Here is a 6,484-nt window from a genome sequence, read left to right on the forward strand (position 1 = left end):
TGGGTCATTATTAAAAGAAGATAACACTTCTGAAACATTGATCACAGCTCTTGGCACATGGAATACGTGTTACACATATAAAAAGAAAGAGAGTGATAGAATGAAATATCAGGGCAGTTGCTTAATTGGTTTCTTTAAACAGGTGACAATGTGACTGAGAACACTATTCTTTTGTGATCCTGCCCTTACATCTTGTAACTTACTATTTATGCTTATTGAACTTGGGATCCTAATTAAAAAAAAAAAAAGGGTGTGTGCTGAGATGGGGGGTCTACACTTGAAAGAGACCAGAACAATCTACTAGTGGAAGAACAAACAAACTATTGCACTCATTTGGTTGAAGTAAGAGTGTTGTTTCTTAGTGCCTGATTGAGTTTACCACAGTCATCTGTGACCTAGTAGCGATTACAGCATGAGTAAATATCAAGAGAGTACATGAAATTCTCAGTAAACATATAAGGAGTTATAGCCTCTTCTTGGGAGTGTTTCTTATTTTTCCAATGTGAATAAAAATATTCTGTCTCTTTTGGAAGCACCAATGTTGACTACATCTCATACCACTTAACAAGGTAGAAGGGTATGAAATTGACTGTTGCTAATATGTTGTATACCTAGGTGATATTTCTATTATTACAGAGTTAGAGATATTTGAATTTGGTTGAATTATACCCTTGCCCTCAAAGTTCATGGTCATTCTTGTTTTCTACCTGGCTTTGTTCGTTTTGTTGTTGTCACAGACGAAATAAGAAAGAAGGAAAAATTTGAATTAATATATCTATGTTTCATGGTTATGAAATATAATTACCTATGTACATAAGGAAGTATATGGTTTGCTCTGTGTGTGTATGTGTGTGTGTGTGTGTGTATGTAACAAACTTAAGAATTTGTGGATGCTGTTATATTGGGTTTTTTTTGGATTGAGTTGGGCAGTGATATTACTCACAGTTTATAACTTAGACTTTACATGTATTATTCTTAAACATTAAAGATGCTATATAACTGGCAATTCCATGATCAAATATCTTTGCTGGAAAATTGATTATTTCTTTTTTTTAAAGATTTTTTGATGTGGACCATTTTTAAAGTCTTTATTGAATTTGTTACAGTATTGCTTCTGTTTTATGTTTTGGTGTTTTGGCCCCAAGGCATGTGGGATCTTAGCTCCCCGACCAGGGATTGAGCCTGCACCCCCTGCATTGGAAGGCAAAGTCTTAACCACTGGACCACCAGGGAAGTCCCTGATTATTTCATTTTAAATTGTGTTTTTCTCTGTTCCACTAACTTTGATATAAATAAATCACTTCATATATCTTCCTAATTTTTTAAATTAGTTTTTATTGCAGTATAGTTGCTTTACAATGTTGTGTTAGTTTCTACTGTACAGCAAAATGAATCAGTTATACATATACATATCCCGTCTTCTTTGGATTTTCTTCCCATTTAGGTCACCACAGAGCATTGCATAGAATTCCCTGTGCTATATAGTAGGTTCTCATTAGTGACCAATTATATTTTATACATAGTATCAATAGCGTATATATGTCAACCCCAAACTCTCAATTCCTCCCACCCCTCCCCTTTCCCCCTTGGTATGCATACATTTGTTCTCTATGTCTGTGTCTATTTCTGCTTTGCAAATAAGATCATCTATACCATTTGTCTAGATTCTACATATATGTGTTAATATACGATATTTGTTTTTCTCTTCCTGACTTACTTCATTCTGTATGACAGTTTTGTTCCTTTTTATGGCTGAGTAATATTCCACTGTATGTATGTACTGCATCTTCTTTATCCATTCCTCTGTTGATGGGCATTTAGGTTGCTTCCATGTCCTAGTTATTGTAAATATTGTTGCAATGAACATTGGGGTGCATGTGTCTTTTTGAATTATGCTTTTCTCTGGGTATATGCCCAGTAATGGGATTGTTCTGTTATTAGTTTTTTAAGGAACCTCTATACTGTTCTCCATAGTGGCTGTATCAATTTACATTCCCACCAACAATGCATGAGGGCTCCCTTTTCTCCACACCCTCTCCAGCATTTATTGTTTGTAGTTTTTTTTTGATGATGTCCATTCTGACTGGTGTGAGGTGAGACCTCATTGTAGTTTTGATTTGCATTTCTCTAATAATTACTGATATTGAGCATCTTTTCATGTGTTTGTTGGCCATCTGTATATCTTCTTTGGAGAAATGTCTATTTAGGGCTTCCACCTTTTTTTGGATTGGGTTGTTTGTTTTTTTGATATTGAGCAGCATGAGCTATTTGTATATTTTGGAGATTAATCCTTTGTCAGTTGCTTCCTTTGCAAATACTTTCTCCCATTCTGAGGGTTGTATTTTAATCTCATTTATGGTTTCCTTTGCTGTGTAAAAGCTTTTAAGTTTCATTAGGTCCCATTGTTTATTTTTGTTTTTCTTCTCATTACTCTACAAAATGGGTCAAAAAAGATCTTGCTGTAATTTATGTCAAAGCAAGTCCTGCCCATGTTTTCCTCTAAGAGTTTTATAGAGTCTGGCCTTACATTTAGGTCTTTAATCCATTTTGAGTTTATTTTTGTGTATGGTGTTAGGAAGTGTTCTAATTACTTTCTTTTACATGTAGCTGTCCAGTTTTTCCAGCACCACTTATTGAAGAGGCTATATTTACTCCATTTTATATTCTGGCCTCCTTTTTCATAGATTATGTGACCATAGGTGTCTTGTGACCAAGAAAATGAGTCTGAAAGGTGAGGATTTCAAACAGTAGATTTCTTCCTCCTTCAAACTACTGATCCTACGATGGTAGGCATCGCACCTTCTGCCTCCTGCTCAGCCTCTGTTCCTGGAGGTGAGCACCTCCGGGTCTTTCACTTGGAGAAGCTGCTGGTCAGGCCCATCTCCTCCTCCACCTGCAGTAGTGCTTCAGTGGGAATCAGATTGGATGGCGTGTCCAGGTTCTGGAGGGACAGAAGCTCTGACGTATCCATGGCATGTGATGTTTCTGTCTGAGGGTCTGAAGGAGTCACTGCTTGTCTGCTTTGCTCACAGGAAAAGGATGTGGTGGAGGAGGACGACAGGGGGATTCGGGGCGGGGAAAAAGTCTGCGGTGGTAGCTTCAGGCTGCGCTCATCAGGAGGCTGGGTGCTCAGCGCTGCAGCAGGAGGGGAAGGACAGCCCTTCCTCCTTCTGGCTGCCTGCGCCTTGGCGGAGTCCCGGCACGCACACTGACACTGACAGGCCTCCTCTTGTTTGATGATGATCACAGGGACGCTGAGGCCAATCTGCTGTACAGCGCTCCCTGTGCTACTGGCTACTGGTACTGCAGTGGTAAAAAACACCTTCTCAACTTTAGATGTTTGCTGAATTTGTTCTTGGGTGTGTGGTGAGCTGGTGGCACCATTCAGTATCCACTGTAAGTTCTGTTCTCCCGTGACGAGGCTGGGCTGCAGGAGAGTCGTGCTCGGAGTCGGGGTGATGGTTATAGTGGGATTACTAGTTAGGACGGAGTTGGCATCCACGGGCAGAGTCTGGACCATGGCCAGCAGGGGTTCAGTAGTACTCTGTGGTTGAGGTGGTGCTGCCATGGCTGACGCCACTGCCGCTGCTGACGCCAAAGCCCCAGCGACAACAGAAAGTCCCGGCACAATGGGCTGCGGTGCCTGAGGGTGCGGAAGAAACTCTTGATGATTAGCAGCAAACTGCGTGCTGTGGGGAACAGGCACTTCTGGAGGTTGTAAGAGAGCAGGTGGGTTGCCAAATGCAGCTTGCTGGGAGCCAGTTCCTAGGGAGGGAGCAGGCAGAGGAGTAGACGGTGCTGAGGCTGGTAGTAGAGACCAGGGTGGCTCAGATGCCAGGCTGTCTGTTGAGGATCTTCCTGGATTGCTGGGTCAGCTGACTTCCGGAACATGGGTTCAAAAATGATGGCTGGTGAAAGTGTGCTGAAAGTGAGCATTCTGGCCTGTATTGGAATGTTCTTGAAACTCGGAATCTATGGACAGAAGGCTTAAATTCCTCAGAGTGAGTGATTTGTATCCTCGGATCCATTGTGATTTAGAAGTGCACTGTATGAATTTCCTTTGTTATCGTGACCTTTCATATGACTTTTGAGATTGCATTGAGTGCTGTAAGTTTTCTCACAGCCATTACTGGGGCAGACAAAGGGTCTTTCACCAGTATGTGTACGGACGTGAGTTTTGAGGTGGTTGGTGGCTTGCTGCAAATGCTTTTCCACAGCCATCATGATCACACCGAAATGGCTTTTCTCCTGTCTGGGTTCAAATGTGCTTCCTCAGATCACTGAGCGTGGTGAAGTACTTGCTGCAGCCTTCAGATTCACAGTTAAACGTCTTCCCTGTGTGAAGCCTCTGATGTGTTTTCAGTCTGTACAGTGTGTTGAACGCCTTCTCACAGCCCTGCACTTCGCACTCAAACGGCTTCTCCTTTGTGTGCACCGCACGTGGATCCTGAGGCTGTAGGAGGTGAGGAAGGCCTTGCTGCAGCCCTGCTCATTACTGACAAAGGTGTACTCTCCCCGGTGGGTCTTCTGGTGGGTGCTCAGGTTGCCTGCTGTGCTGTAGGTGCGGGGACAGCCCTCAAAGGTGCACTGGTACCGCTTTACTTCGTTATGTTTCGTTTCTGGACATTCCGACTGCAGTTGTGAGGGTTGCACCTTCAATATTTCTTGGCATGAGCGTGGAACCAGGGTTTATTGTTAAATGAATCTGATTTGGTGAGATAATGTGTTGCACATAACCCTGGGACATTGCTTCATGATCTATTAGATGAAAGCCCTCTTCACCCCCTACTAGAAAAGGCAAGTGTTCTCCGTACTGTCCGTCGTCATCTTCGTCTTTCAAAGTGCCAGGATCCTGCTCGATAAGAACAGTTGTCCTATCATAAACAGTTCCAGATGAGGAAGGCACCAGTCCGTTCTTATACACAAACCTGAGCATCTTGTCATCAGGGGTCAGCTCATCTTCCTCTACCTCAAAGTAGCTGATGCTGTCGTCTGTACTGTGTTCCCCTATGGTTCAGTCGTGCTCAGCCCAATTGTGAGAAATGGAAAGGTAGTGACCTGTCTCCGCGGCTCCCGGCAATGGTGGCGGTGGCAGCAGCTTCTCCCCTTCCCAGCGGCACCAAAACTTTCTTTTTTTAAGTGAATTTTATTTCAAATGGCTTACATTACTTACCATACAGTAGATAGGCAATTAGTCCAAAGGAGTCTCTTTTCTAATTTCATTTCCTTCAAGAGGACTTTTCTCCACCATTTCACCTTCTTGACTTTCCTGTCCTTGTATTGATGGGGTAGTATATTTCCATTACCTTTGCAATCTTTTTTTCATTCCCCTTACAACTGAATTTAATTTAGTCTGCCATTCTAGACATGAAGTGTTGATCCAACTGAGTTATTTAAACTCAAAAAGGTACAGGATTTTTATTACTCCAATTCAAGTTTTATATGTGACAAGTTTGTCAAAGATGGAAGCCCAAGATTATTTTTAAAAGAGGAAATGATTCTCTTGTGTTTGTGACTTTGGATAATGCATATAGCAGAACTGATAACCATCCTTACCCCTGATGCCTGTGATCTCCCAGACCATCTAGCACCTGTTAATCTATTGAAATTTACCATACATTTTTCCTTTCATCTTAACCTTACATTAAATATTTCCTGCAATGTAGATATCTGAACCACTTAAAAACAAATAGTTTATTAAAAATTACATGGTATATAGGTTATTTTAGCACAGAGAGCACATTTTTTACCACCACATCTGTTACTAACATGATTCACTATCTAAGCAATGTGTGTATCTCTATGGTAAGGATGTGAGAATATGATTACAACCAAGCGATATAGGAGGTTATTTTCCTTATGTCATATGAGAAATTATAGGAGTCTAGACTAAATAAGGGGCAGAGGAAATGTATAAAACACACATGATTAAAGAGACCAAAGCTGTAGAGATCAACAAGATTTGATGACCTATTAGAAGGGGCAAAGTAGAGGATAGTGCTGTTAAGGAAATAAATACAAATTTGCCTTCGGTGACTAAATCTAGTCATGATGTCACTTTAAAAACTAAACACGTTGAAGGGGCTAGATTTGTTATTGTATTCTGTTGGATTGATTGATTTAATTATTTCCATTTTGCATATATGAAACATGAAAGGAGATCTCTGGTAGGCTGTTGGAGATATAGATCTGGATTACAAAAGAGATAGGACTACTATTCATTAGCAAACACGTAGTAGTCGAAGAGTGGATAGGGTTGTTTGGGAAGCTGTGGATGCAAAAGAGCAGAGGGCTTAGGACACAAGTTCAAAAAAATAACCCAGAAACTAAACAATAACTAGAAAAGTTAAGAAAGTAAGGAAAATGGTGCCACAAAATCTGATGGAAGGGGAAAATAAAATAAGGTCTAGAAAAGAGAAACTGAATGGATTGAAGATTTAGTTTATAAGACCTCTATGTGTAAACTGACAGAAGTATGATGACT

General features: G+C 41.0%; 1 pseudogene; it reads right to left on the reverse strand.

The window, feature by feature from the left end:
* Positions 1-2,851: 2,851 nt before the first annotated feature.
* LOC113624178 (metal regulatory transcription factor 1 pseudogene) lies at positions 2,852-5,584 on the reverse strand (annotated as a pseudogene).
* Positions 5,585-6,484: the final 900 nt, after the last annotated feature.

This window comes from Aethalodelphis obliquidens, unplaced genomic scaffold, assembly GCF_003676395.1.
Source record: "Aethalodelphis obliquidens isolate GAN/ISIS:26980383/991018 unplaced genomic scaffold, ASM367639v1 scaffold12, whole genome shotgun sequence".
NCBI lineage: Eukaryota > Metazoa > Chordata > Mammalia > Artiodactyla > Delphinidae > Aethalodelphis > Aethalodelphis obliquidens.